Source organism: Notolepis coatsorum (genome assembly GCF_963971535.1).
Source record: "Notolepis coatsorum genome assembly, chromosome: 1".
Taxonomy (NCBI): Eukaryota; Metazoa; Chordata; class Actinopteri; order Aulopiformes; family Paralepididae; genus Notolepis; species Notolepis coatsorum.
In genome coordinates, this window is record NC_140165.1 from 4,412,854 (window position 1) to 4,423,095 (window position 10,242).

Here is a 10,242-nt window from a genome sequence, read left to right on the forward strand (position 1 = left end):
CTGCCGGGTCCCGCCCCTATGGAGGCGCAGCCTACAAGACAGCGGGCCTGGTCACCAAACACTCTTCCTCGCCAAAAAATCCCGTTCCCAGTAAAAGATCCCTCAAAAGGGAACTCAGGGCCGCTTAAGAGCGGGACGCTCAGCCAGTACTCATATAACATATCGTTATATATCGTACTTGGCTTATCGCGTCCCGCTCTTAAGCCTATCGAGATATGGGTTAGAGCGGACGCGAGGCCCGACAAATGTACCCCCTGAGGACCCGTAAGCCCACATCAAGGGGTTTGGGGAGTCCCGTCACCCCATCCTTCCTAATGAAGGGGGGGCGCAGTCAACTCCATCTGAGTGCGAGCAAGAGGGAACTAGAACCCCTTGAACACACAGCACAGGCGGAACCACGTGTGACCTAACACACTGTGGCCCCTACCCACACACTCCTGCTACCCTACCAAAGGACGGGAAGCAGGAAAGGCCACAGACCCCAGAACCGCCGGGGAGACAGAACCCCCGGTCATGTCCATGAGGTAAAACCTTACACAGGGACCCGGGGAGGACCATGAAGCTGCAGCACAGATGGCCTCCACCGAGGCCCCACCCAGGAGAGCGGCAGAGGCACCACCCCACGAGTGGAGTGCGCCCTGACGCCCCCAGGGGGATCCTGCCCACCCAACGTGTAGCAGAGGCAATGCCCTCGCACAACCAATGGGACAGGCGCTGTTTCGACAGTGCCTTACCGGCACGAGAACCACAGTGACAGACAAAAAGCTGATCGGTGACCCTGAGGTCCTGAGTACAGCTGGGGTAAATTCCCAAGCACGGACCGGACATGACAGGTGAAGGCCTGCATCTAACTCACTAGCGTGAGGAGGCGGATGAAAACGCCTGAACCACAATATCCCTGGAGCGGAAGAACTCCGGATATTCACAGGCACGAAGGCAGGATTAGGCCGCAGAGTGACACCGTAATCGGAACGAAAGACAGGCACTCTGGTCGTACCGAGAGAGCACAAAGCACACCCACGCGTTTAGCGGAGGTGACGGCCAGCAAGAACGCGGTCTTGAACGACAGCTGTTCCAACGGCGCTTGCTCAAGACGCTCAAACGGGGCCAAGGACAACCGACCGAGGACCAATTGAAGATCCCAACTCGGAGCCAAAGAGCGTCGAGCGTCGAGCGCCAAGCAGGAAATGCTTCACAAGAGGGTGGCTGAACAAGACATCCCCCTCAAATCCCTCATGATAGGAGGATATAGCTGCTGCATATACCCTCACCGTCGAAGCCGACAGTCTATCAAGGAGAGACTGGAGGTAACTAAGGACAGCATCCAGGGGGCAGGAGACTCCCGGCCCCCCGCCTTACACCACACTTGGAACATACGCCATCTGCCCGCGTAAGCGCGTCAGCGGAGGGAGCATGCGCATTCCGGATGGTAACACCATCAGGATCAAGAACCTGCGCCCCTCAACGTACCCGTCCCAACTGACCTAACAGATGTATGGGGAAGAATCCCAGGCGGCACGGCATCGGTCCCAGACCTGCCTGGCTATGTCCGGACGTAATCCCCACCCGTCAGGATGAGGACCGCCCCGCGACAGTACACCTGTACCCACATTCACCCTGCCGGGGATGTGGGGAGCCCTCAGGCCGCGCAGATGGAGGACGCCCATAGCCAGCCGCCGCCTGGTGCAGACGGGGGGAGCGTACTCCTCCCTGTCTGTCGATATACGACACTGACGTCGTATTGTCCGTCCTGATCAACACCGTTTGAGGACCAGAAGGACCGCTTTCAATACCAACACATTGAACGTAGCGCAGACCGGGCAGCATGGTTTGCCAGCTGCCCCCTACTGCGTTGGCCCGACGCGTCACCAGCGAGGGAGGCGTCGGTGAAAAACGTGACGTGAGACAGCGCCGTAACCGTCCTAGGACGGAACCTCCCGAGCGTGTTGACAACACGCTCTGAGAGGGATGCCCATAGCCCTCCAACCGTTGACTGGGAAGAGGAGTACTCTACTTCCAGTCTACAGCAAACCCCAGGCTGGTAGGGACCTGCCTGGTACGAGACCTGACGATCCACCTTGACCGCGAAGTAGGCTTGGGCGGTATAATTTTTTCCATACCGTCATACCTTGATGACATAATACCCCGGTATACGGTATATGACGGTATTACTTTCATTTTCATTAGGGGGGGGGGGGGCAACCCATGTTACCAAGTAAACAAATCACAGAACAATGGCCGGCTCGCAGCATCTTAGTAACGTTAGCTCTCAGAATGGTAGCCAGAAGCCCACAGGGCTAACGATAGTAGTACTAGGAGCTGCAGGCTTCTGGCTACTATTCTGAGAGCTAACGATAGTAGTACTAGGAGCTGCAGGCTTCTGGTAGAGCCATATGAAATCCGTTTAATTTTTTTCCAAATTCCATTTTATTTTTTCCCAAATTCCGTTTTTTCCGTTTTAATATTTCAGAATTCTGTATTTTGCTTTGTACGCTCATTTTACCATCAGAAATAGTGTCTAATAAGTGGGAATGAATAAATGTCCACAATTTAATATGATATAACAGTCCATTTAATAGGGCTGTCTTAAATACTTCGAAGCTTCGAAGCTTCGTTCGATGGGCATGGGATTCGAATATGATTATTAAAAAATATAAAAATAAAAATGATATATATATATTTTTTTGCAAAATCAACTCTGCCTCTCTTTGTTAACTACAACAAGCAATGCTGTTTGTTATTTAAGATGAGGTCGGACTCGGCACTGACAGATTTGTGTTCATTGTGCTGCTTTTATAAAGCCTCAAATGATGGCTTACAATATTTCATGAAAGCAAAGTGTTTTGTTTGTCTAAGATTTAAAAAGGTTTAAACTTTACAGCATTGACAAAGTTGAACAAAGTGCTGTACAAGTCCCACAACATAAAAAAAAAAAAAAAAAAAAAAATTATATATATATTTTTTTTTACAGTTGATTCCATTTTTATTGCTCAATTCCGCGATTCCGTCCGCGATTCCATGATCGCGGATTTCATATGGCTCTAGCTTCTGGCTACCATTCTGAGAGCTAACGATAGTAGTACTAGGAGCTGCGGGCTTCTGGCTACCATTCTGAGAGCTAACGATAGTAGTACTAGGAGCTGCAGGCTTCTGGCTACCATTCTGAGAGCTAACGCTTTACGGTATTTTCACAGCACTGTCGCAACATTACCGTAAAGCGTGAACACCGTTGTGATCGATCCACATACACAACAGTTAGCTCTCAGAATAGCCAGTTAGCCCGCAGCACCAGCAACGGCAAGCGTGTCTCATTTAATTTCCACCACTGAAGCGGGTTTTCCCCTATCGTTTGCGTCCTCCTGTGTGTAGACAACCAGCTCTGCATGTGCTCGCTCCACTAGTGAGGACTGGTCTCGCCCTCTGCTGGCGCCTGCTGTGTGTGCACTACAACCAACCACTGTCAAAACTCTGTTTCAGTGTAATGGAAACTGAAACACATCTGTGATTTTGACGGTATTGATTTTCAATACCGTCGGTATTTCTAAATACCCTGGTATACCGTAATACCGTCATACCGCCCAAGCCTACCGCGAAGGACCAGAACGTCGTCAGGGCAGAATACACTCCGTAACCCCTGACGACGCAGAGGCCCCAGTGCGGCCTCCACGCACTTGGTGAAGATGCGGGGAGCCAGAGAAAACCGAACGGCAGCCTCTGGTACTCATACGCTAACCCTGCAAAGGAAGCGTAGGTAAGCCCTAGGATGGAAGATCGGAGATGCGCATACGCATCCTACAGGTCTATGGAGGAGAACCAGACCCCCATCTGACAGTGTTCAACAGGTAGGAGACGATCCAAAAAATGCTGAACCTTCCCATGGGACAGGTCCAGCCTGGGTCTGACACCCCCCCCTCCCGATTTCTCAGGCACCAGAGAACACCGGGAGGAGAACGCCACGACGATGGCTTGCTTCGTCCACAGAGATTGGATCTCGTTGACCAGAGCTGTCACTGCTGGAGACCCTGACAATAGGGTCTGTACCAAACCCGAAAACGGGTGGGGTTGTGTAAACACAAGTCCCCGCCTGAGCGTTCTCTCCATCCACCTCAACATATGGTACTGCCATAGTCATATGTGATGACACTCCCAACGCACCCGCCGCCATGTGGCGCAGGTCCGCCAGGAACTGTAGATAGTTGGCCCGGTCCCACCCGCTGTGCGTAGCCAACCCTGGACCCGTGCGAGCAGAGCGTTCCGTGTCGGGACATCTGACCCTGACACTACCCACGAGGCAATCGCACCCAAGGGGGGACCCCGACAGAAAGGGCCGGTTTGATACGGGGGCCTTTCTAGGTGAAAAAAGCCCCCCCACTGAACACCCCTCCAGACTCGATGTGCTTTTTGGGTACCTCAAAGCCTTCCCTACAAAGTGATAGTAAACATGTTATTCTTTGAAAAAGATATTCACAGAGTTTTCATCATGTGTTCAGTGAGTCCGAAAAGCTTGTCAATTTCCGTAACATCCATAACGCTGTGTATTTTGTCTCAAAATCCAAAAGGTCAAAACATTTCTTATTGCAGGCTCATCTTTATCTCAATAAGTGTAACTAAAAGTGTAAATTATACTTCAAACAAAGGGGTCATAATCGGACTTAACAACACACATTCGCAATGTAACATCCATAACGGTAACATCCATAACACTTGTAAAGAATACAAAAAATAAGACCAGAATGACTAATTGTTGCTAATATGTCATCTTTATAAAAGTTAGCTTTGCTTAGGAAGTTTGGTTGACATTGCATTCCAGATGCATGTTTTATGACAACTTTTCCTGGAAAACGTTATGGATGTTACATTCGCTGTCCCATAAAGGGACATTATAACAGCATGCTTCACCTGCCAATGGAAAGACAAAGTACATAATTGATTCACATATTGATACAACAGCCCTTCATGACCAAAGGTGAGGTTAAAAAAATATCTGTTGATTTTTTTTGTCATTCTGGCCATTCAGAAAGTCATACAATTAGGTTAATCGAAAAATAAATGTTTACATCATTGTGTCTCCTCCTGTAGTGTGAAAAAACATGCATTCACATAAATATTACGATCAAATCTATTTTGTACTTCAAAATATAGACCTTGATGATACATTTGAAATTGGTTTGGTTATGATCATGTTATTTAAATTTTTTCATGGTGAGGGTGACATTTGCATGGAATTGCCCTTAACCTAACTTAACCTAACCCTGACCTCACCTAACTCTGACCTAACCTAACCTGACCCTAACCTAACTTAACCTAACTTAACCTAACCCTGAACTCACCTAACTTTGACCTAACCTAACCTCACCTAACCTAACTCTGACCTAACCTAACCTAACTCTAACCTAACCTAACTCTAACCTAACCTGACTCTGACCTAACCTAACCTAACTCTAACCTAACCTGACTCTGACCTAACCTAACCTAACTCTAACCTAACCTGACTCTGACCTAACCTAACCTAACCCTGACCACGCTACCTTTGGGAACCTCTCTGAAAGCAGGATATGCTGTTACAGAACTGTTTAACTGCTCATTACATTATTCTCAGTGTTGGGGGACCTATTGTAAAACGACTAGCTACTTCACAGTGAAACTACTGTAAAACGACTAGCTACTTCACAGTGAAACTACTGTAAAACGACTAGCTACTTCAGTGAAACTACTGTAAAACGACTAGCTACTTCACAGTGAAACTACTGTAAAACGACTAGCTACTTCACAGTGAAACTACTGTAAAACGACTAGCTACTTCACAGTGAAACTACTGTAAAACGACTAGCTACTTCACAGTGAAACTACTGTAAAACGACTAGCTACTTCACAGTGAAACTACTGTAAAACGACTAGCTACTTCACAGTGAAACTACTGTAAAACCATAGTTCACGAAACGACTAGCTACTCCACAATGAAAAGTAGTTCAACTGAATCGTACCTACTCTCAAACAATCCTATCAGAGTCAAACGAAAACGAGTTCAACTACTACATCTAAACTAGGGGTGGGAATCACCAGTTTCATCATGATACGATACGATATCGATTCTTTGGACAACGATACGATATTTGCCGATATCACAAAGTCTCTCACGATACAATACGATACGATTAGATTCAGGTGCCTGCGATCGATATGAGATGATATCATATGCCCATTTAACACAATCAGTAACATTTAGATCAACAAAAAAAAGGTAATGAAAATATCATTTGACATTTGTATTTTTGAGCTCTTCCAGACATTTAAAGGAAAATCAATCTATTGTTTTTAATACAAATAGACCTCCTGTTCACTGTAAAGTGCCACGTTTTTATATATTGAGCTTTAAACTTTAAGCTACATTTTTTGGAACTCAAAACTCACAACCTCCCTCTCCCAAACCGTTCCTACAACAATTTGTTGATGTTGCATGATCATGTATAGGCCTACATTTATTATGTATTATATTGTTTATGTTTAAATAACATTTAAACATCAAACTCCTCTGACCTCATCTGGTCTTTCCAAAGACGCGCGCACACACACACACACACACACAGAAAGGGAGAATGCTATGCTGTAACATCTACACACACGGAGCTACTGCTGTTGTTCTTGGGCGGATATGAGACTCGCCACAGGATTTTCAAAATAAGAGTATCGATATGAATCGATCTTATTACATTGCATCGATCCAATTCGATTGTTGATCATTACATCGATGTATCGATCTGGATCGATGTATCGTCCCACCCCTAATCTAAACTACAGTCTTTATACAGTCTTGAGTCTGGAATCTTATATAATTAGTACATGGAGCAACAAGCCAACTGACACAGAGTAAAGTGTGGGTGTGTTTGATTTAGTAACCAGAGCAGGCAGACCCTCACGTTGGCATGTCTGTCCCAGGTGCGTTTGATTTAGTAACCAGGGCAGGCAGACCCTCACGTTGGCATGTCTGTCCCAGGTGCGTTTGATTTAGTAACCAGAGCAGGCAGACCCTCACGTTGGCATGTCTGTCCCAGGGTGCGTTTGATTTAGTAACCAGGGCAGGCAGACCCTCGCGTTGGCATGTCAGTCCCAGGTGTGTTTGATTTAGTAACCAGGGCAGGCAGAACCTCACGTTGCCCCCCCCCCCCCCCCCCCAGGAGCAATTATTGAAGTAGAATCCGAAAAATGCAAATGTCTCTGAAAATATTTAGTTTGTAATGAACTACCTAAACTACATGACCCAAAGTAGTTAACTACCTAAACTACATGACCCAAAGTAGTTAACTACCTAAACTACATGACCCAAAGTAGTTAACTACCTAAACTACATGACCCAAAGTAGTTAACTACCTAAACTACATGACCCAAAGTAGTTAACTACCTAAACTAAACTAAACAACCCAAAGTAATTAACTACCTAAACTACATGACCCAACATAGTTATAAGGAATATGCCAACATTATGGATACCATAATAAAAATACTTATTTTAGTAATTAACTACCTAAACTACATGACACAAAGTAGTTAACTACCTAAAAACTCCATGACCCAAAGTAATTAACTACCTAAACTACATGACCCAAAGTAATTAACTACCTAAACTACATGACCCAAAGTAGTTAACTACCTAAAAACTCCATGACCCAAAGTAATTAACTACCTAAACTACATGACCCAAAGTAATTAACTGCCTAAACTCCATGGCCCAAAGTAATTAACTGCCTAAACTACATGACCCAAAGTAATTAACTGCCTAAACTCCATGACCCAAAGTAATTAACTACCTAAACTACATGACCCAAAGTAGTTAACTACCTAAACTACATGACCCAAAGTAGTTAACTACCTAAACTCCATGACTCAAAGTAATGAACTACCTAAACTACATGACCCAAAGTAGTTAACTACCTAAACTCCATGACCCAAAGTAGTTAACTACCTAAACTCCATGACCCAAAGTAATGAACTACCTAAACTACATGACCCAAAGTAATGAACTACCTAAACTACATGACCCAAAGTAATGAACTACCTAACCTACATGACCCAAAGTAATGAACTACCTAAACTCCATGACTCAAAGTAATGAACTACCTAAACTACATGACCCAAAGTAGTTAACTACCTAAACTACATGACCCAAAGTAATTAACTACCTAAACTACATGACCCAAAGTAGTTAACTACCTAAACTACATGACCCAAAGTAGTTAACTACCTAAACTACATGACCCAAAGTAATTAACTACCTAAACTACATGACCCAAAGTAGTTAACTACCTAAACTACATGACCCAAAGTAGTTAACTACCTAAACTACATGACCCAAAGTAGTTAACTACCTAAACTACATGACCCAAAGTAGTTAACTAACTCCATGACCCAAAGTAGTTTGTTACTGAAACAGCTACTGAACACAACATGTAGTTAAATTATAGTTGACACTGCATATTTTACAAGATAAGATAATTTACAGATAGATGACACAGATAGATATAAGTATAGATAATATATAGATAAGTATAGATAGATATAGATAAGTATATAGATATATAGAGAGAGATAAGAATAGGCTGAACTAAGGAATCTGGACGATTATATTATAGAGGTTTCAACTGGACACGTTGGTTTATTTATTCAGCTTCTCTTCAGCTCGACGCCAAGTCAACTGGTCTCTTATTATTGTTGTTTAACTGGTTATTATGGAGATATGGTTAGAGTCATAAATACAAAACAACAACAAGTAGAATATTGCTTCAATAATGTGTGAGAGGTTTGGACTCATCGTAGTTTTTCCATCTCCTCTCCTCTCGGTCGAGTGGTTTTAAAGTATTTCAAAGTTCAATAAACACAACTTAAAAAGCAAACGACGACACGTTTCACTTTTCAACAAGTTATCTTATTCACGTCCGTTATTCGGTAGTTTATTAACTTTGTTTACCTGCAGGAACCGGAGGGAGCGACAGAAAAGTAAAGGTCCGTTTCTCGTCCAACAACAAATTAATAAAAAGCAAAAAAATAATAAAAATCCGTTATGGATGTTTTAATGTCAGGAAACTCCTTCCATGGTGATGATGAATCCAGAGCCAACCTGCCGCCGCCTCCTCCACGTCCAGCATGTGGATTAAAAGCTGCTCATATGACTCTTAAATCTGCAAATCTGCTCAACTTCTCTCCAAAAACCGTTTTCCTCCTTCTCCTGTGAAGTGATGATGATGAAGGTCTGAACACATCCAGATGTGACGCTGCAGTGTAAAGCAGGGATATAGTGCCACCTGCTGGCATAATGTAGCAACTACAGTAACCAACTGACTGGCTGATTGACTGATGATTGATTGAACATTTTATTTAACAGATTGCAGAATGGGTACACAGACTAGTACAGTACGGCTCAATACACACAATTGTTAAGGGGATGCAGACCAGAGAAAGACTTTCGTCTTGTTTACATCAGGGCAGAGGTGGGACCGAGTCATTGTTTTTTTTGCAAGTCACAAGTCAGTCTCAAGTCTTGGTACTCTCAAGTCCCGAGTCAAGTCCCAAGTCAAGAGAGGCAAGTCTCGAGTCAAGTCCCAAGTCCTAACCTTTGAGTTTCGAGTCCTTTTTTTTTATCAAATCTTTTTATTTTTATTTTTCAAACAAGAAACAACACAACTCACAATACAATAAGTAACAATATTACATAAAAGACATCCAAGAACATAAACTAACACAACAATGATTAGACAATAAATTAGACAGATTATACATTTACATACATAACCAGTCAAATTAAGTTGTCATAAAGTAAAAGGGAAAAAAAGGGAAATAAAATATTTACTATAAAAGCGGGCTTACCGAGCCCCCTCCACCCCCAGGCCCGGCAACCGCAAGCCACAACCCCGGAGGACCCACAGCCCGGCCCCCCCGCGAGCCAAAGCACCACGCCTCTTTAGTGCCTCGACCCGCAGAGACCCCGAACCACGGCCCCCCCCAGTCCGCGCCCACAACCACCAGACCCAGATCAGAAGGGGATCAGAAAATATACATAGGACACCAAAGAATGAAAAATAATAAATAAAACAAAAACAAAAAACACCAACATACATGAATACTCGCTCGTCCCCCCCCCCCCCCCCCCCCCCCCCCCGCCCCAGGACCCCAACGTGAGACATGACATTCACATAATACCTTATTCTGTACTCAGTTTCCAAAGTCATATGCGTTCTTTAAGTTTTTCCA

General features: G+C 44.5%; 2 protein-coding genes across 2 annotated transcripts in view; both read right to left on the minus strand.

Moving 5' to 3' along the window:
* LOC311231761 (gap junction alpha-1 protein-like) overlaps positions 1–9,184 on the minus strand; it is a 22,771-nt gene extending 13,587 nt beyond the window's left edge. Inside the window, exon 1 of the mRNA XM_084318384.1 lies at positions 8,963–9,184. The gene's annotated coding sequence lies outside the window, so the exon portion shown is untranslated. The remainder of the gene's footprint in view (positions 1–8,962) is intronic.
* Positions 1–10,242, minus strand: part of LOC311241345 (protein FAM184A-like) — a gene marked incomplete at both ends in the record, with an annotated part of 44,645 nt that overhangs the window by 2,750 nt on the left and 31,653 nt on the right. The window lies entirely within an intron of this gene.